Source organism: Rousettus aegyptiacus, unplaced genomic scaffold, assembly GCF_014176215.1.
Source record: "Rousettus aegyptiacus isolate mRouAeg1 unplaced genomic scaffold, mRouAeg1.p scaffold_m13_p_8, whole genome shotgun sequence".
NCBI classification, from domain to species: domain Eukaryota; kingdom Metazoa; phylum Chordata; class Mammalia; order Chiroptera; family Pteropodidae; genus Rousettus; species Rousettus aegyptiacus.
In genome coordinates this window covers 95,041,349-95,063,741 of record NW_023416311.1, presented here as the reverse complement: position 1 = coordinate 95,063,741, position 22,393 = coordinate 95,041,349, and the positions used below count along the sequence as shown (strand labels likewise).

At 36.0% G+C, this 22,393-nt stretch overlaps 1 protein-coding gene across 1 annotated transcript in view; it reads left to right on the top strand.

The window, feature by feature from the left end:
• The first annotated feature begins 8,803 nt into the window (after window positions 1–8,803).
• The window catches only part of CDH6 (cadherin 6), a 118,016-nt gene continuing 104,426 nt past the window's right edge, over window positions 8,804–22,393 (top strand). The window contains exon 1 of the mRNA XM_016138298.2: window positions 8,804–8,988. The gene's annotated coding sequence lies outside the window, so the exon portion shown is untranslated. The remainder of the gene's footprint in view (window positions 8,989–22,393) is intronic.

The following is a 22,393-nucleotide window of genomic DNA, read 5'->3' as shown; positions in this document are numbered from 1 at the left end:
AGAGAAGTGACGTGTGATGTGGCTGGAGGTTTGACTACATCCACACATGAAAAAAAGTCATACTCCAAGGATCTACTAGTTTTCAGTGCAAAATGGCTGTTTCAAGTAAATTTTGATAAAACTTAGATGAAAGCTGAACACATTTATAAATAAACGCACAAATAAAAATAACAAATGAAACTACTATAAGAATACAATATAACTTTTAGATACTTATCCAAAATCCTCAGGACCAACTTTCACAGTCAAAATACACGCACACACACAAAAAAAGGGGCATATAACATCATTCTATTTCTTGGACTAATTTTATGTGTATCAGCAGTTTTTTTAAACCAAACCCTTTGAAGAAGGCCCACCGATTTATTTCTGAACTGCTATATAATCTTATCAGATCTTCCCCCTTTACTAGCCAGCATCTCAAATGGGCTGAGGGGACTAAGCAGAGGCATGATGTGTGGTTTTTTTTCTCCTTCCATGTTAAACAAAGATAACATTAAAATAAACAAAAAGTGAAATACACCTTTTAAAATAAAGGGCTCGGCTGTGGGGATCAGGCAGGAGACAAGAAGATTCCACCTCCCAATGCTGTGAGTGGTGGGAACGTCAGCAGACTCACTGAATATGATCATATCAGTGGACAGTGCTTGCATTTCAACCCCCGCATTCACTGCTCAGAGCCAATCGCTCCAGGACAACTGCCCCAATTTGTTATATGACTGAATAGGTCTGAGAAGAGGCATGATTTGTGCTTATTCTTCACGAAAAAAAAAAAAAGATCATATTTTGCAAAATAAACAGAAGACCAGCAGAAACCTTACTCTCCTATTTTATATACCTCTCCTATTTTATATATTTCCTCACATCCACATAAAGCCACAGGCTTCCTGCCTCACCAGTTGCAACTTGGGGCATATTTATATCTAAGAATAGAAAGTGTCATCACAACTACTTCAAACAAATCTGATACCTTGAACCTCATTAAGGATATTGAGTTCAAGTCATACTTAAGCTCTGGATTCATATCCAACTGTTTGCTGGCTGTGTGACCTCAGATAAGTTATTTAATCTCTCTGAGGTACATGTTCCCATCTATAACATGAAATAAATATTGACCTTAGAAAAGTTGTCATGGGGAATCAAACAAGGCTATTATAAAGCACTGAATGTAGTTCTCGGCACATAACAGGCATTTGATAAATGGAGTGATTATTGATGTTCAAAAATAGGAACTTTAAAGCTGAGAATTTTACAGTCTTGTTTTTAAGTTAGAGACAGCTGGACTATAAGCTTTTCAAAACCAATTGCTCAGGAATTAGAAATCTTCATCCCATGTCCAGATCCTGGTTCTAATAGTTAAAGATAAAATACTCTGGTTTCTAAATGCATTCTGTCAAAAGTCTAACGGTAGATTATTGTTCAGCACCCAATTTTTCCGAGTTTGCCTGTCCTACCTGAAAACAAGAAGGCTAACAATATATGCATCCTCTACTGAAGAGAACTGCAGTAAACACACAAAAATTAGGGAACATCGAGCATTTTATAATCTGAAAAGGGCTATATCACATAGGCTACTGCCAAAGGACAGCGAGCCAGTTGGGACATAAGAGTGTGTGCTGCTCTGATGTGTGTGCATTCCTGGATTCAATGTCCCATTCTGCTACCAGCCAGCAGTGTGACAGGCACAATAACGAAACTCTCTAAATCTCCATTTGCTCATGGGCATGATAAAGTGACTACTTCACAGAGTTGTTGAGAGAATCAAAAGAGTATAAACAAAAGCTTTTAACACATTGCCTGGTACATGATAAGTGTTCAATATTATGTTAGCTACTAAAATTGCTTTTAAAGATTATCATGTATGAATTATTATGTACTGTGTATTATTATGTAACATCAAGTTCTCTTTCAACTTTGCAATTAGAAATTTCTTATTGTGTTGCTTTAGTTTCTGAAAGTATTAATTAATTATTAGCAACTTTGATAACTACTGAAAATTTTCAAAATATCCTTTAAATGTATTTATTTGTATTTTTAAAATATTGTGGCTTGTGATACTTTTCAAAAAGCTCTGTATAGATGATTCTTAATGGGTTTAGTGAAATTGCCTACATGGTAAAGTTCATAGAGATACATGATTATACTTATAAAGACTTTACTGGTAATAGAAATAGTAATAATCATTTTCCTCAAATTCTCAAATTTTACAAAGAAGTACAAGTTAATATCACAGTTTAATACCAATTAATAAAAAAACAACATTTTAAAATATTCAATGTTTCATTAAGAAAAATCAGCTTTCCCTTCAGTTGTTCTTTAAGACCATTATTCCAAATTAGAAATGGGAAGCAAGTTTAACAGAAAGGCCTTGCCTTTGTCCCCCTAGTGGCCACACACAAAATAGCAAGGTAATGAAAACACTGCAGAATAACTACTGGAGCAGAAAAATGTTTCAAGGCATTCATTATACAGATAAATAAACTAAGGCCAAGAGACAAGGGGTTGCTCAAGACTACACAATTTTGCAGTAAACCACCAGCATATGAAAATATTTTCTGATATTTTGAATATTATGGTGTCTGGAAAAGTATCCCAAAAATGGACTTAACTAAGGTTCTTTCAAAACTTTCCTTATCAATTGACACTCAGCAGCTTTTTCCCAGGTTTCTTTTTTTTCTAAGAGAGATAACAAATATAGTTTCCCAGGGGTGAAGAGAAGTCGGCTGTGACCAATAATTCTGCTTGCATCCTCTATGAAGGATTCCTTTTTGAGGAATGAAGGCTGTCCCTGAGGATCCAGAAGTATATAAAGATAGCTTTCCTTAAAGACCAGTAAGAGTCAATGCATCCTTACAGATGGCCAAGGGCCCAGAACGAATAAGAAATAGAGGTCAGGAAATAAATTAAACACAGATTTTTCTCAACTTTGGGATAGGCACCTAAAGTGGGGAAAAGAGTAGAAGTAGGTATGGGTTGAGTACATACATGGCAGAGAATAAAACTAAATTTTCTTGATTAGAGAGGTAATTACTTGGTTTTTCAGTAAGTTTTTGTGGGTCCTAAAATTTTTTAAAAAGCACTTAAGGATTTGTTTGGACAGAGAGTTGAAACCATTATCCAGGTATCTTGAGGCAAATAATAATGGAGCTAGTGCATTTATCTTAAAATCAGAAAATCTGGACTACATAGGTTTTGATCTATACACATTACTGTGTAGAGATTCCGCAGTAAATTCTGAGTCTGTAAGCCCCTATATAGCTATTAAGAGTACAGGAAGTCACTTAAATTTGTGTTTGAAACTCAGTTGACTCATACTAACAGCGTGACCTTGAGCAAATTACTTAATTTTACATTCCTCAGTTTCCTCTTCTGCAAAAAAAGAATGATAATAATACCTAGCACATAGGCTGTCGCATGGATTAGATAAATACATGTAAAGAACGAGTAAATGGTACTTGTTACAAAAGGACAAATACATGCAATAAATGTTATTGCTCTTTTAAAAATATTGTTATGTACCCATTCACTACACTATAAGCCTGAAAGAAAACAGGGATATATAGTAAATGAAAGCTTTAGATTGGGTAACAGGAGACACGGGTAGTCCAGTCTCGGCCTCTACTGAGATTGATGACTTCAGACAAAGCACTTAACCTATGTGACCCTTTTTCTCTCACACACAAAAATAAGAAGTATGGATCAAAATTCAAGAATCTCAAGTTTGACAAAGATGTGAAAGATCATTCAATCCCAAATCTGATGCTTGAGTTTATAACAAGTATTGGTCCAGTCTATCACTGAATGCCTTCAGGGATGGGACTCATGTCTATCCTGAAGCTGCCAGTACCTTTCATCTTGAATAGCACTAATAGCTTGAAAACTCCTCCATATGTTGAGCTGAAATCTACCATCTGCCTGTCATCAGATCTAAGAAGCCAATGGTAGCAAGTTGCACCACTCCTTTATATGTCACTAAGAGACACTACCAATTATAACATGACATGATGCTTTTTTATCATATCAATTATAAGAGGCATCAAAGTTTCAGAGATGTTAAAATATGAAAATCTGGGTATCTCTGAATCAAAGAAATACAGTATCTTCCGGGGGCTTCACCAGCTGATATTAATTGAAGCGTCCATCCCATTAGAAGCCAGTCTAATTTTCTTCCATAGGACAGTTCCTGAAGTATTTGAAGAATGCTCATGGTCAACTTTTTCAGTCTTACTGTCCTTAGCTTATGAGCATGATCTCACATCTATGAGCCATCTCCAGTTTCCGTCTACTGAATATATTATAGTTTATGTGAATCTCCATTTATTTATACATGTAAGCACTAAGCACTTCTTTAGGCACTATGAGATAAAATGATGACCAGATAAATGCTCTACCTTCAATAATTCAATGGATATACAGTCTAACAGACGAAAAAGAACATGTAAACAATGAGGTCTAGATAAAGACAGTATTTTACAAAAAGCAATAGAAACACAAGAGGAGGGGCGAAGAGAGAGAAGACTATTTAAGTATGGTACCTAAGGAGGAACAGAGGGCTCTAGGCGGGATCTGGTCTATCTTAAAGAAATAGCTACATCTATACAGAGAATAATCTTTCCTCCTTGTCTTCCTCTGTCTTCTTTTTGACAAAATTTGTGAAATTTTTATGCTCTCATAATCTATAAAATCTCAAAATATTTTTGAACATGTGCTATTATATTGTCTCTCCCGCTCCAGCCCACCACTATTCTCATTGAGTGCTTCTCCAAGTGGGAGGGAGTTTAGTGGAATAAGGGGCTTTTCTGAAGTGTAGGGTTTTCTGATTATTCTGGTCCATACCAGTTATTTAAAAGAACATACTAACATATTGCATATCCTCTTGATGGGCTATTTCTTCCAAACACAGAACACGCTTCTTCACTGGCACAGTACAGTCCACCAAACTTGAGTTGTACATATCTGATCAGGCAAATTAAGGTTCTACCACAAAGCAGTGAATAAAAAAGAATTCAGCAAAAATTGAAGTCTACTATACCTACTCTGAAATGCCCAGAGTACTAAAATGCTGTGTAAGTCAATAACATTTTGGTGTTGTGTGTTTATCTAATTTGAAAATCTCCTGGTTATTTGAATCTCCCTATAGCGATGAGTCAAATATAATGACCAAGAGGCAAATGTCTTAATGCATCTTGGGATCCAACCCATTTTTAAATACAGTATTGGAAACTCTCCCAGGATTAGAAAACCTGGATGAGCATACGAAGTTTATATGAATTTATTTTAGCTTGTATTGAGATGTCTATGGCTCTCACAAAAGTGGAATTCCATCGAGGTTTCCCATCTCCTTTGTTTCCTTTGTTTCAGTGCAATAATATCTAGAGTAGTTAAACTTCTTTTCCTCCTTAAGTATTGGTATGTGCATATGTGTATTTATGTATGCATGTGAGTGCACATCACACACACACACACACACACACACACACACACACACGCCCAGAGGACAGAGGTGGGGAACTGGCATGCATTCCTCAGTAAAATTTGTCCACTTGTGCACATCCATGACAATTAAGTAATAAACATTGTAGTGTGCGTACTTTTTCTTGCAACAAATTTAGTGTAAATTTTAGATGAAAGGTTTGAACTGGTTGAATCAAAACCAGCCATGCCAAGATTCTTAATTAGGCACATGGTTTTAAAAGTGAACTTTTTCTTCTAATCAAGAATAATTGTTGATGATCATGAAAATGTTTTTATCAGATAATCATTGCATGCAGATGTATATTATTGAAAATAAAGTCAGAGAACTTGCAATTATTTATTTATATGCATCCCCATTATAAGGATAAGATAACCTCTTAATCATCTGAAGAGAGATTTAGTGGAAGTTGAAAAATCCCTCATCAAAATTAATATCCCTAGTAATGGTCTATGAAGGAGTTTTTTTTATTGACTTTGCAAGCTATAAAAAGAGAGAAGTACAAGTAATTTTTACGTAAGCATATAAAATAATGTAGTAGCCTAAAAACTAGTGAGATGCTTCAGCTCTACCAAATTACAAAACAAAACAAGAAGCTATACAGAATGGCACCCTCTTTGAAATATATTTTCAGGTCACAAGGACACTCTAGCTGCTGCCCCTCCTTTTGGTCCTAGAGGAGCCAGTGTGTAGGTAACCCTGCTGCTTCCTCCTGCCTCAGCAGATGGGTCCCAGGGAACACCTGACTAATCAGAGCTGCTGTCAAAGAAACTAGCAGTGTAGCAGAAAGAGAAACTCATTTCCAACAGGTAATGGGACTGTGGATGGTGCTGCTCTGCCCTGGGGACTTAGGGACAAAGGAAGTAGGTGTGAAGGGAGACAAAACAGAAGCAGAAGCCTAGTAAAGAGAAAAAGTAGCACCACAGGTAGAATGCTGGTGGCTTCTCGGTGCCTGCTTCCGGGTCTTTCTGGAGGCCCTGAAGAATTTCCACTCTGGAGTTCCATGAGAAAACACTGCACAATGGTAGCAAAGACCCCATCATTTGTTTAACTCTCTCTAATTATCTTCTGTGACTTGCCGGCATGTTTTGGTGTGCCAAATGATGAACTGGAACAGTACTTCTATGATACCAGGTAATCATTTAATCTTAGTAATGCTCAGTTCTTTATCTCTGAAATAATAAAATAATTCTGGATATTTACATCAATTATAGAAATAAAAATTAATAATTATGGTACATGTTACTAGAAATCCTCAAAAATTACACAAATAAACTTTTTTTTTGGTATAAAAGTACTATTCTTTATGCAATTTAGTGCTGCCACTTGAACTGCTAAGAAGCAAATTGTCCATTCTTAACAAAAAGTAGATGTTTTAATCACCTTTGATATGTGGTTTAATGGGGTCTGAAGAATAGTATATTGCAAACAATTAGAGATTTACTTTGTGAGATGTTAACTAGTTCAGTAGGTGGAATATCAGCTTCACTATTATCTCATTTTGACCATAAAAATCAATTTGCCTATCTTCCTATAAAAGGTATTCTTAAAATACTATTTTATTGGCATACTTAGAACTATATAATATAAATTACGTAATTATATCTATTCACACACACGCCCCTGCACACAGTTTTACCAGTAATATTTCTGCCTCTTCTGTTTCCCAGTTTTATTGCACTACATATCTATCTAAACTATGCCATCTCTTCATCAATCTGTTTCCTCCGTTCTTACAGGGGGGGAAAAAAAATCTCACCATTTGTTGAAAGAAGAATTGAAGAAAATGTCTATGAAAGTATGTTGTAAGCAGTAAAGGACTATACGACCATTAAGGAGTTAGTATTTCCAATTAAACGTATAAAAAAATTCTTAATCTGAGGAATGGACTATGAATGAAAAGCAGCTTTTTCTGCCTATTCTTCCTCCACGAGAGTTTAAAGGGCTGCAATGAAAATATGTTCAGCCTCTTTCTGTTAGTTGGTGGCAATTCTTCATTAGGGAAAGGTCTTTTCAAGAAACTCAAAGTCTCTCCATCTTCCATGTGTGGAACATCTGTGCTAAAACCATCCCATGCACACTTCTTTGAAGCACTGACTGCCTAGAGGAAATACTTTGATTTGGGCTTTATTTAAATGCCTGAACTTCTGTTAGAGAAACAAAAGATTTTCTAGTAAGAGCTCAGTTGGGAAGGAAATCAACCTTCAACCAATTTAACCACTCAAAGGCCAAAGTAGCCTGGAATTTGTTTTAGAGCACCATGCAATGGAGACCTCCCCGTGAACTTGAAGCAGACACAAACAGCTGGTTTGGGATTCTGCTGACCCCTGGTGCAATCACTGCCGTAATTAGATTTAATTTTCCGAATCCAACAGTGCCTGACTCCATCATGTCTACATCTCCTATGCAGAAAATCATTACTCTCATTTAATAATACTTTGACATGTTGTAAGATTTTTGGAGCTTAGTTTCCTAATATCACAAATTACTTTTTTATAACTGTAAATATAGCTACTCAAACTGCTATATGTTCCAGAGTTTAATTTATCCTACCTCAAGAACTTTTCTGAAAGATCTTAAACCATTTAGCAGACCTTGTCATTATACACCTCTTCTGTGAGTCTTTCGTACCCTTATATTAACTCACTTAGAAAGATGGAATCAGCCATAAGTCATGGTAAGCCTGAAGGGTGTCTAGGTTTCATTTGTTTCTATAAACCCAAGAAAGCATGTCTTCATGCTACAACATCCTGAGGTTGCTCACTCTGAAAGAGTAACAGAGATCATAGGACTATGTAAAAACCTGTCTTCCTGGCAGGAGAGAAGGAAAGACACGTCTGAATCTATGTCTGCTTGCGTCTAGAGAACGCCTGTTTATGTCGTAAAGAAAAGCCAGCAGTACTGTTATCTCAGGAGACTGGGTTTGTTTTATATGTCTGCATGTTATGCGTGCTATAACACGAAGCTGGTCAACTGATAGAGGAGGAACTGTGTCCCTGGGAATTGCAAATGTTCAGTCACTAAAAAAAAAAAAAAAGAAGAAGAAGAAAAAAAAAAATCAGACCCTTCCTGCTAATAGCACAGGGAGCCTTTTGATAGTATTAAGGAGGTAACAGACGGAGTCACATAAGTTCTGCATGTGTCTTAACTCCGCAAAAAATAATAAAGGAAAATAAAGAGAAGCCTAGGGCTGAGGGAGCGTTCGTTACAAGGAGCGAATTGCTCAGGACTTCAAACACAGGGAGTCATTCTGTCAAGGGGAGGGGGCGGGTGGGGGCAGGCACTGGGCCTCTCTAACAAAGTCCTCCTCTCTTTGCTCCCTCCCACTTCATTCACTTGCAAATCAGTGTGTGCCCACAAGAGCCAGCTCTCCCAAGCCCCATAACCTTCCCATCCCAAGAGCTGCAGTTTCGGCCGCGGCAGCAAGAACCGCAGAGCAGGCAAGCACAGCGGAGGAGGCACGAGCAGCCTGAGCGGGCGGCAGGGTCTCCCCGGGAGCAGGAAGGCGAGCAGAGGTAGGTTCAATCTCTTTCAGAGGCGGTGGTAGTGATGTGTGCATGCCTTTTCTGATTTTTAATTCTGTAGCTTCAATGGAAGCCAATCAGAGAGAGAGCCCTCTCCGCCTGGTGGGTGCCGCACGCTGGAGTTGGGAGGGAGGCTTGCAAGCCTCGGTCCTGGCGGGCGCGTGGGTCTGGCTACGCCCGCAGCGTCGCTGCCGCTGCCCAAGACGGGCGCTGCTTCCCGGGGAGCCTGGGCGCAGCGCCTCTGCCTTCTGGTAAGGCTGATCCACGGTGGGGCTGGCTGGGGGCATATGTAACGGGGCGGCCGGGAAGAACTCGCTGCCTTTCTCTCGGCTGGCAGAGTCTGCTAGGGGAGCGCCGGCATTTGCAAAGTTGGCTGGTTAATTACCAAGGGCGCTGATGTGCACCGGGGACCCGCGGAGCTGTTTGGGGCTTGATTTATTCTCACCTGCCCATAGCATAAGGGTCTATGCGGAGACTGTTTTGGCTGAGTTACATTTCTTGCCTTTGGAGTAAAGCAGTAAATCGGGTAGCTTGAAAACTCCTGAATGCTCGCAATAAGGAAAACTTAAGGTAAAGAGATGATCTGGCTCAGAGAAGGAGCTAAAGAAAACTGTTAGCTCGCTCGTTCGGGGCAATGCCTGCCAGCTCACATAGGACAGAAATGCTTAGGTTGCAAGGAAAGTCCTACAGTGGACTCCAAAAATGGAGCACACTGTCCAGGGAAAAGTCATGTGGAAAACACAGCTTGCTCGTGCTCTCATGACTGGCCAGGCACAAAGCTGGCATATAATGCCTCCCCGGACTGAAGAGCAGAGCCAGTGTGCCTGGTGTTAGATGTCCGATGCAGGAAAAGTGAAGCCCTCAGTGTGTTAATCCCGAATTTAATAAAAAGGGATATTGCAATGTTGTGTGCTGCAGCAGTTGCTGAGCTGGGATTACTTCTTCTGTAGTTAGATATTCTGCTAAGAGTTATCGGAGATCGTGAGGTGGGAGATGCTGGAGAGGTCAGCGTGGCGCTGAGAAGTGTTGTCACTGCTGCAATAAAATCCATATTTTATGGGGAGTTACATGCAGGTCCTCGTTAGTGCGAGGAGCTGTTCACCGGAGTTAACTACTGAGAACATTTAAGAACCAAGAAGTTTAATCATCTGTAATAGCCACACATTTCTCTATCCCTCTCTCATTTTTTTTTTTTGTAAAGACATTTTAATTATAATCTCACTAAAGAGGTGTATCGAGCCCATGTCTCTTCCAATATTCACTTTCACTTACTGAAGTATATAACATGGGGGAAAAAAAGAGGCTTTTTCCTATAATGTTGCTGGACTAGCTGGTACATCCATGTGTGGTTGCTCTGGAGGGGCGCACATGCAAGATACGGGCTTCCTGAGTGTTCATGGCCCAGGATGTGCAAACTCCTCCATGCGTTGGAAAAGAAACACAGGGATATGTGCCTAGTTAGCACACAACTCTGAAAATAAAAAGCAAACATGCTTATGCAAATGGTGGCCCTGGATTGCTTATTTCCTTTCTTTTCTTGATGATGCCTTTACCTGAAAAGAAAAACCTTTAGGATCCTACTTTAGGAGAAAAAAAATCTCTTCCATTTTAGCTTGAGGATCATCCTTAGCATAATAGCACTCGCATGGCTCTGTATTTGCTATTTTAGAGAGCCAGAAAACAAATTGTGTGAAGAAAGGGGATACGATCAAGCAGATATCTTCATTACCTCATAAGGAAGAGGGCAAAGTTTATGCCAAAAGCCAGATTTTCAATACAGAGCTCGAAAACTTAAAAGAAACCCAACAATTTACTGGAAAATACAAGCACGCAGGATTACATCTCGCCCACTTTTGCTCTTTGGTGTGTTCTAATTAAAAAGGTATTGGGGGAAAATAAAAAGCAGATCTTTTCTACCTATTTTGATAGTTCATGGCATACTTTTGAAGCAGAGGAAATAACCAATTTCTGCAAAAAAGCATGAGCGGCAGAAGCACATTTTTGAAGGAAAATGGCAATGGTTTAGTTCTACTATACTTGTCTACAATTATCTTTTGCTGCCATTATAAGTAAGTGACTGACTGGTGGCTCCATGGGGACTTTTAGTCCCTTTACTATCTGGCTTTTACATCAATTTATTGCAATTACATTTCTTAATGCTAACTGCAAAGATAATATATAGAAACAAAATCATTTTCTACCAAGTTGCCTACTATCAGAAAACATGCATTTTACCTCCTCCACCCACCACTTTCATCAGTTTTACAAGTAAAAACTTACTCTGAGGCACTCTTCCTTTTTATGGGAAAAAACCTATCTTGCAAAATACTGTTCTGAAATACCTGAAACAGCTAACTAAAATTTATAGAAGACACAACTACAGTTCCAGAGCATCAAATGATATTTTCTTATTACAAATAAGAAACTTATGCTTCAATAAGTTAGAACAAGTTCTTAATATCTAATTAGAGCTAATTGAGCGACTGTCCCATATAGGGATAAAAAAAGAGATAAAATGTGATAGATATTCTGAATAAAACAACGTATTTTCCTGAAAAAGTGAAACATGTGTTCCCCCCTTCTGGCCCTTACTTGTTTTACAGTCATAAATGCCAACTTACTAAGGCAACTTACTCTTTTGAACTGTCGAAACTTTTTTTAGTTGGAAGGGACCTCTAGCGGGTCAGTCACTTCATGCATTTCTCCCTGTAGTTCAGTTGCATCAAGGATTTTGTTGTCTAAGATAATAAGCACATGACAGCTTTTTTTTCACAGACAAGTTTGTATTTTCTAATTTTTCTATCTTGACATCCTAGCTAGGTCAAAATCATTATTATTGCTATCAGTTGTATAGCTCCTCTAATTTAAGGAACTCAAGAATATCTGCATAGTTTTCTGGGAATCCAGACTTATGGTAACTTACCTAGGATTCCAAATAAAAGCAATAGCCAACTGATAAGAATTTTATCACCATCAATATAAGATTTTCCTTATTTCTGACCTTACCAAGACTCTACTTCCTTCATTCACATTTACCTGATAATAGGCATTTTAGCTATAACTCAGAAGGTTCCACATGAAGAATCCCCGCCACTAAAGAAATACTTGCAGGAAAAATTTTAACCTTTCAGAGACCCATGAACGTTCACAAGTTGTACTGAACAAAACTTCCAAATTAAAGACGACCCCATTCAAATATGCATATATTAAAAGTCCAAAAACTGTTTAGATGTATATGTCACCCTTTTTCGAGGAGGTGTTTTTTGTTTATAAGGCTATGTTATTTCTCTTTGATATATCACAACACATTTTAGGTAACCTACTTCTTAAAAAACTCAGTTGCTTAAAGATAGATAAGTTCTCTGGGAGTGAATCAGCTGCTTCTGACAGTCTGCAGGTTTCAACTTCTAATTTAAAAATCTGTTCTAAAGTTTGAAATGTGTTCCAAATGAGATAACATCCGCAGAAGCCAGTTGCCTTATGCTGCTTACTTAGTCACAGCAGCCCATTCTTAGGGGTTGATCAGAATTAGGGTCTCGTTTAAAAATAATGAGCAGTGACTAAGTCTGAATTGCATTTTTTTAATAGCATTTCAGCCTAGCTAGTGTCTACTAAGCTTACTTTATTTGCTTCACAAAAAGGTAAAATGCTGATAATCAAATCCTGTTTAAAATTTTTTTCCAAATAACGAGTCTAAATCCAAAGACTCAAGAACATCATGCTAATAGGAAAATTGCTAAAAGAATAAAACACATAGAGTGCCCAGTTGTAACACTGTTCCAATAAAATTAGAGAAGAAATATAGAATGTAGGACTTGGGTTATTTCTTTTCCTCTTCATTCTTTCATCTTTTCCCCGCTACATTGAAATTTTTATTCTGTTTTGAAGACAGATGAGAAGTTGAGGCATTTTTCTGGATCCAACCAGTAATATTTTTGTTTGAGCTTTCCTCCTACAAAGTTTATCTGGCCTACACTTCCAAAATTCCTATTCCTAAGAATACTCTCTTTTTCAAAACAGTCATATGAGAAACTTCAGGTTCTCCCTAATTAACTATAGAGCCAAATGTATATAGCCTTTGTAACCCCATAATTCACAAAATAAAAAGGTAAGGTAAGGGGAAAAGTACAAATAACTCTTCAGATAGGTGATGCACCTTCATTTACTACAAAAGAAAAATGGAGTAAAGTTCTTTAAGCCAAAATGGTTGGGTCAGACAGGATCAGATACAGCCAGTACTCTATCTAGCTGCTGAAGACTTTTACTTCGTTTCATCTGTTTAATATCTTTACATGAACCGTGTTGGGTGCTCATTTCCTCTATTAATCAGATCCTCTTGCTGAGATTTATAGGAGAAAGAGCTTAATTAAAGCCAGAATGTAACTATTAAATTGGATGTGAAGTATAAATGGGCAGCATTTATACTTTTTACAATATGCAGTGCTATCTTGTAGACAAGAATAACTTATAAAGATGAGGAATATAAAGCTAGCCACCGCAGAGCACGGTTTATTTTCATATTTTATCACTTGAAAGAGCAATGTGTTTTTCTCTTTCTATAATTTCCCAAATTGGTAGATCATCCAAAAAATGGTCAGGAGACCTAACAAGTTATAGGAATGGAAAACAGCAAGAAAAATTTAAATTGAGGTGTCCAAGTGAGTGAAATGAAAAGAGATAAGGAGGTGAATTTTTACATGAGGGAAACATAAGAATAGAGTTAGAATCAAAGTTACCATTTTTACACAAGGTACATTTTCTACTTTATAAATACTGTTACTATTAAATACAACCACATTGTTAACCTGTTTACAAACCCTACACTTCACCAATGTGGAATGAAAATTTGAAAATTTGAAAATTACCCTTAAAAAAAAAAATCACCAACTACAAGAAATGATCCAGCATGGATCATAAAATAACCACAGGAGCAGATTTTTTAAAAAGTGGTCTCAACTCTCATGAGAATCAAAGTAAGAAGTTTTTTTTAGTGCCTTGAAGAATATCAGCTCTTTCCCTTCTATTATCTTTATTGTACTACAAGCTAAATAGATAAACTGTGTGTCCTTCTGACACCTGCAACCCAAAGTATACTAAAGATATACTGACCAAATATGTCACCCCTTTGAATCCTATATGTGATATATCATAATGAAAGACAACTAGAAAGACACCCCACCCTACCTGATAACAAATATGGCAAATATATAAATATATAAATGTATAAATATAAATAAATATATAAATATATATATTTAGTCAAGATAAAAAAGTGACCAATAGGCTCAGAATTTTTATGTATCCAAATAATAATGATTATAAAGTAAATAATAAATTAAACTTTACTGAGTTTTTCTACATGTCACACATTATTTTATGTGCATTCTACATAGTAACAATTACTCAATAGGTCAAAAGGAAAATGTCATACTTGTATCCTCTTCATCTCTCTTTTGGTTTGAATTTCCAAGGAATTTCTGTTTGAGTCATGCACTTAATGAATGTGCTGCTAACTAACGCTTGTGATATCTTAGAAGCAAAACTGTGACTCTCTCTGAGAAATACAGAACAGCAGAGGGCATAGGAATGATTTGATTATTTTGACCAGAGAAATGCAGATTTTAAAGCTGAGTAAAATGTAGGTTATTCATTTTTGAAAAACCATTTGTAAGCATGCAATAGAGTTTATAATTGTAGTAAAAAGGACTGTGTGGGCCATTTGAGCATAATAATGAACTTTGTATAAGAGAATAAATTAGCTCCTCCCACTTAAAAGAGAGCCTTATGTTGGAGGGGGTACTGCAGGAAGGTATCTTATAATGACAGTGATGAATTTAATTGGCAAGGGGAATTCCAGCCTTACAGCACCCTCTGAGGGCATCTGTTCTTTCTCAGTGCATTAACATATTTAGTATGTACATAGCATTTGGGACCGTGGGAAGAGTTGAGTAAGACTGTATTTATTTCCATCCTTATCTGATGGCTAAAAATAATTATTTTCTTATTTTGTAACCATAATTTTGTCGTTTCATTATCATCACAGTTCAGTATTTGTTCTGAATGATTTCTTTACAAACTAAAATCTCACAAAAAGGAAGGAAAGGAAGGAGGGAGGAAGAGAGAGAGAGAGAGAGAGAGAGGGAGGAAGGGAGAAAAGAAGGAATCCTCTTGATACAGTAATATTATATATGGTTGTCATTGACGAGCCATTTCCATTAAACTCTATTCTTTCTATTGCAACCATTTAAAAAGTCATGTAGTTAATCCGGCCTCCAAGGAGAGTTTGAAAGTTTGAAAATGAGAAGTGCACTTAGAGAAAGTAAGACACAGAAAAGAGCTTAGAGATGATGTTACCCAAAAGCCATTGCTTACATTTGAGATAACTGATGACCAAAGATATGAAGTAACTTGTCAGTGGATGTCTAAATACATTTTGTTGTTTTACCTGTATCTCTCTCCTGTAACTTAACTTCTAGTTAAGTGTTATTTTTACCATATCCACTTAATTCTGGTATTAAATATTAAAGATGAAATTTAAACCTGCATTATTGTTATTTATAAATATGCTGTGAAAGCGCACACATGGACACTTACAGAGAAAATACATAGACTTCTTTAAGAATTTCATGTGTTCATACAATTTTGTAAAGCTCCTTGCAAAGAATTAAAACTGTCCTTTGAAATTTTGACCAGTACTTGAGGAACACACGGTAAAATTTAGCTTTTTTTGTTGTTTTATTTGTAATGGCCTGATGGCAATTCTGAGTGAGCTTTATTTAAATCAGTGTTACCCCAGGCTAGCCACACTCGCGTCCCTCTTTAAAAAAAAAAAAAAAAGTTTACTGACTGGTCAGTGGTCAGATATGAAAAATGATGACAACCTATTGAGCTTTTCAAAAATGTCAATTTATTTAATTTAAAGGACTCAGACAGTGACCTTCTTACTTCTTTGGAGTTAAAATGTCAATTCTTTCAAGAAAGGGTATGGATAGATTATGTTGTTTTTCCTTGGCAAAATTGAAATCTGGCAAGCAACCCAATGTCAACTTCGTCCCTTAAAAAAAAAAAAAAAAAAAAAAAAAGGTACTAATGTTCCATGAAATCCGAAAGTCTAAGGACCACTGGGTTAGATAATGAATAACTTCATGATGAGTAATGATTGACCTAGTTCTTGTCCATCTTTTTTGGATGAATGAAAAGTTAAAGGGAATTATAATGACATTTAAAACAGCCAAAACAACAAACTAAGTCATTCAATCAAAAGGTATCTTTGGATCCCTTAAATAAACCAAATAGAGATTAATACTAATATTTGGAATACTAATATAATCTTTTCCTACATTGAAAAGTCCTCTAAAAAGGTGCTTTGCCAAGCTTATGGCCAGAATGTGCCATAAACAATAAATGTGCCCACTTATTTACACAGTGGATTATTCAGTAAAAATCAAAGTTTTAAATTTACATATCTCTAACTTGGTAAGTTAAAGAAAATTCAGTTCAACTTAACCATACACATTGTAAAAGGGGTGTCTTTTTTTCCTAAAAGTGAACTTTATACAACTGTGGACAAATTTTCTAAGATGTTGATTTGTATTTTAAAGTATGCATTTTTACTTTAAAAAGCAATTGCCTACTAGCATATCAAATAGATTTCGGTCATAAAAATTAGCTTATCATATTTTTAGCAAAGCTTAAACCTCTTTTGCAGGATTTTAAAAAAAAAGAGTTCCATTAATCTACTATGATCCATTTTATAAAATGTTTGAAACTGCTCAATTTCATGAAGTAAAGTAAAATATTTAAAGCTCTCCTTAGCAACAGGTTCTAATTTAACACAGATCAAAACAGTGTGGTCAGAGTAAGTAATCATCAATGCATAATGATAAAATCCATCAAACCTGTTGTTATTGCCAAATCCTAACTTGAACTAAGTAGACCTGTTGTATCTCCCAGCAATTATTCTCATATTAAACTACTTGTTTAAAAGTATCTAGTTGGGATTTTGTCAGTGTTTCATAAAGAATTTAATTCTATGAGGAAGGTCTTAAGATAAATTTCAGTGCCAAAGTTTCACTGTTTTTCTGACTCATATCTCCCCTTTAATCAAAAAATGGATGTTTGGATTAGATCTTAAGACTGCAGAATAAAGGGGTCAATTAGTGATTCACATCATCAAGAAGAGGCAGTCACAAACCTTCAGGTCCAGAACATACAATCTCTGCAATAATTTTTGCATTTAAAGTACATTCACCTGCAGGTAAACCACCTTTAAAATAAGTACTGACATGCCAAATATGGGCCTCATGTTTTAAAATTTGTCTCATGATACTTCCTTTTCTTCCTCAAGTTTGCTTTAAATTTGCAGATACCACGTTCTGCCATATCTTTCCAAATAGCGCCATGGTTTGTGTTTCTTTAAAACTTTCCACCTTGAAGTTAAGTATGTGTGTAACTTTGCATTCTGAAAAACAATGATATTAAAGAAATGACTACAGTAGAGGGAGGGACACTGCAAGACACCTAGAGATCACGTGAATAACCCACTTTCTCACTAAAGAGATTGTTAAGCAGGACAGTTAATGTATTTAAAATATGAAGTTGAAAGCTACATGAGAGTAAAATGCTCTCAAGTGACAAAGTTTAATGTGATGTAATGAAAGACTTTTATATAGTGGACAGAAAGAGAGGAGAAATTATTGAAAACCTAAGCTGGATTAACTGAGCACTGAAGAACAAGAAGTTTGCTTTACATCCTGGATATTCTGAACATTGATAGAGCATATGTTTGCTTTCTAATTCGTCACTAAATTAAAATGAATTTTTAAATGGCTTATTTTCTTTCTTTTTTCTCCATATGACATCTTTTCATTATGGCTGGTTAGTGAAACCAGTCACAGAAAATGAGAGTCCAAAACTTGCCTGCTTTGTAATTAAGAAATATGCACTAATATCCATGATGTTATAAATAAAGACTTTAAAGCAAGCAGTGAAATCTGGGCTTCATGTTAAATTCAACAATCCAAGGAAGCAGCCAGGAGATGTTGTGCTTGTCAAATACTTTCCAGTTTAAGTTTTACCTGACTGACAAGTGTTCCTAAAAATGATGGGAAGACTTCTGGAAAATTCCTTATTTGATTCCCTACACAGCAAAAGCCCACCTGATACAAACATAAGATGGCTCATGAAATAGATAAATCCAGGTGGGGAAAAAGGAGAAATTTATTTTAAAATAATCACTTCTCCATCTCAAGATCACAGTTTAAAGGTGAAGGAATCACTCGTAAATGTAAGCCCATAGTGAGGCCTCAATAAATGCTTACTGGGTGAAATTCTCATACAAGCTGCAAAAGATTCTCTTAAATATTTTTCTAATTTATTTCCTATTTAAGCTCATTCATGCCAGTGAAAAATAACAACTTTTCTATCCTGCGCTACTAATTTTTAATAATCCTGACCCCTTTAAAAGGAGCCAATTTCAAACAAAACCTTATCAATGGTGTCCTGAGAGCTGTAGGGACTAAGCATGTAAATAGAGATGCTGAGCTTTCAAAAGCAGACCACTAGACCTCTTCTTCCTCTAGGCCGACTTTTTATTAAACTTGGTATTAAACAATGTTGCCTGGAGCCTGATTAACAATTTATGCCTTCCTAAACAGATTAGCAGAAGTCTGTCATTTTGATTTTTTAATTCTTAATTTGTGCTTGGAAACAAGATGTGCCTCTGAGTTTACACTTTCAATACATTTTATTTTTCAGAATGCAAACCTAAACACTTTTCTTTCTGAGATATTTTATTCTTTTACAGTTTTTGTATACATGTGTGTTACTATATATTTTCTATGACAAATAAAGCAATTCCTTTTTGCAAAATGACTTTTTCCACCTGATTCAAATAATCCTATATATTCTTTTTAAGATATTTTAAATGTTACTTTGGCAAAAATAAGAAAGATTATTGAGAAAACTGAGTAGGGTAATAATAAAAGCAAACAGTACAACATTTCAGGAACTATTCTAAGTGTTGTACATGAATTTAATGTTTACAATAATAGTCTGAAGTAAATACTGTCCATTTTCCCACTTTTAAAGACAAAACTGAGAGACAGAAAAGTTAACCAATTTGCCCAAGATCACACAGCTAGTACTTATTAGAGGTAAAATTAAGTCCTGGTAGTCTAGATAGTCCATGCTCTCAAATATTAAATTATTGTGTCTTTTATGCTCTTAAACATATGGATGTGTGTGTATATACATATATATATGTAAATACATACACACACTCAGATGATAGATAAGACAGATTCAAATGTATGTCAAAATGAAAAATGTCAAAGATGGAGGAAAAAAAATATACATATGTAACATGTACTTATTTCTCAGGACTCAAAAATATTATTAGAAAGAAAACACATCTTTCTTTTTCATCCCTCATTGAATTTATCAGTATATTCACATAACAAGTTAGATCAATTAATGATAGCCCAAAGCTTTAGGCCTGGCTCTCCACTTTAAATTGAGTCAGTCATGCAATCACTTACTGTTGGTCCCAAGGGGAACCTAGCAAGAGAGTTTGAAGGTTCAGATTCATCGTTCATTAATTTATTCATTCTATAATATTTATTGAGGACCTCCTGTGCCCAATGCTGGAGAGACAATGGATAACAAGACAAAATCCACTTAATTTGTGAGTAATAGTTAGATCCTTTCCTCATACTCCATAGAAGATGAATCTCAAATGGACTAAAGATTTATGGGCACAAAATAAAACCATAACTTTACTAGTTGACAATTAGGTAAATATATGTTTACAATCTTTAGATAGTAATGGTCTACCTTAGCACAAAGGTAGAACTTGAAAATAAAGTGAAGAAAGATGGCATCATTAGAATGCATGTTCTAACAATGGGTCAACAGTACCGGCTTTGTATATAATAAAGAGGACATTCACAGTCGATTATATTTTGCCTTCTCCCCATACTTACATCTTGCAAGAATACAAAAACTAGTCTTTAGTTTCAGGTTATGTTATAATTTGTAGGGTCTATATTCATATTCAGGTTTGGCTTTTCACTTCCTGCCCCAGTTGAAAAAGAACCACCATATCCCTCTCCACTAACAAAGGCTTATTAGAGTTTCATTTTAGATAGGATGCCCCAGAATATTTCCATAGCATTTCTTTCTCCAACCCCTACGATTTCCCCAATGAATTTTCCATACGGCATACAGCCTTATATATACTGGTCCCCAGAAAGGCATTTCAGCAAGAAATCATTTTACACAAGAAAACCAGCTGAAATTTAGGATTTAGGCAACAGGATTTCAATGCAATAACCACTTAATGAACACTTTTGTGCAAAGCACTGTGTTGGGTGCCACGGATACCACTATGCTTCAAAGTCAGGTTGGTTACAATATGTATTGCAATATTAAATATGATAATCTGCCATTTTCAAAATTTATTTAACTAATAGATACATTCTGTCAGGATTGACTCAGTCATGAAATAGATTAGGATCTATAATTGCTAAATCTAGAGTCTAATGTGTTGAAACTGAAACTTGGTACCAATATTCAGCTTTCCTGATTGCTTATCTCTGGTTCCCAACTCATCCTCACCTGGCCAAATCTTATGGATCTTCAGGGAAAAGGTCAAGAATCTGTTTGTCCAAGCAGCTTTCCCTGACCTCCACTCACCTATCTTGCTCTAGGCTTAGATTTGTCACTGCACAATCCTATAATAGCTTTTACTTAGCCACGACACAACTGTAAACACATATTTCCAAAAGTTTCTGCATTATTGTCTAGTTCTCAGCTATCACACTGGAAGCATCTAGAGAATGAGGTTTCTGGGTCTTATTTTTACCACTAAAACATAAAATTGTTTTTGACAAATGGCAAGAACACATTAGATGTTTGTTGAAAGAACAAGCAGAGTGTGTTCATTTTTAAATTCTGGACTACACTTATATGCTTTTACATTGTTCGTGTAGGATGTTAATTTTCTTATTATCTAATTAACTTTGGACACACTGTGGGAATACATTTAAGAAAGTTGGTGCCAGACTCCTAGATTGTCCAGACCGAACAGGTATACCCTATGGAAGGTGATATCCCCTGGATGACCACGGTAACTTTGGCCAAATGTCTGAAATAGTGTGACAGACACTATAACTGGTGGGTCTCCTCATACACTACTTGAGTTTTTCATTTGGGATATTTTCTTATCTAAAAGTTGGCATAGCTTTGTACACTCCGACCCATGGCATAGAATTGTTTAGTTTTTATTTATGTGTTCAGGTTGAAAACAGGCTAAATATTTTGTCTTTGGTTTAGACTAGTATGAAAAACCTTGAGTATCTTTCAATTTATTATCCACCCAGAGTACTACATTGAACTGAATTTACAAAACAATCTACAGAATACTCTTATGTACATGTTTTACGAGCAAAGTCATTTTTCCCTTAAATTCCTACCCTGGAAGGTTTCTTGAAGTTCTATAGGAAGTCTAATGCTAGATTCTAAATACCTTCTTATAACCTTGAACATGTATATACAAAACAGATTAAATTAAATTCAACTGATTATATAGTCCTATTTCATTCCTTAAGTGGCAGTCAATACATGTAATAGGATCTTCATGAATATTATCTGGCAATGAAATATGCGGTTCAGCACAGCTCCAAGTATGCCAAACGTTTTGTAAGGGGGTGAGATGAAGTGGGAAAGGTTGAGATGATGTTCTTTATATTTCCCCTATTTAATGTGATATCCATTAGCCTGAAGTCAAAGGTACATAGAGAATTTTAAACTTACTAATTAGTAAAAGTTTGTCTATGTTATATAAGTGGATTTCCTAGACTGGAATAGGTACCATGGTACATTCTGGAAATTTTCTCTATTGCATGTCACCACTATGGGAAATTTTAACTTATCCAAGGATAAGGAGTAGAAACTATGGGTTCAGAAATATAAAAAAGTCGATTGCCATCACTATTTTTCTGCTTCTTCACCATTCCTTTAACTCTTTAAATCAGTAACATCTCCCATTAACACAAGAGATCTAACTGTGCAGGGACAGTCCTCCTGCACGCTTTACATGCCAAACTTTAGCATGATAAATAGAGAATTAAAGGATTTTCAGAAGTGATTAAGCTAGTGAAGGTAAAGGGAAAGCCAATAAGTAAGCCTATTAACAAAGGAAAGGCGATCGGAAAAGCAAGCTACAGTGATTCACCGTCAGCATTTTAAAGATGTGATTACTTACTCTTTCTCACTAAGTCAGTGTCAAAGGTATTTCATTCTGTGTATTAGGATGCTTTGGGATATGGGTAAGAGAAAAAAACCCTTTCCAAACTGGATTAAGAAATAAATAAAATTATATTTTATATAAAAGAAA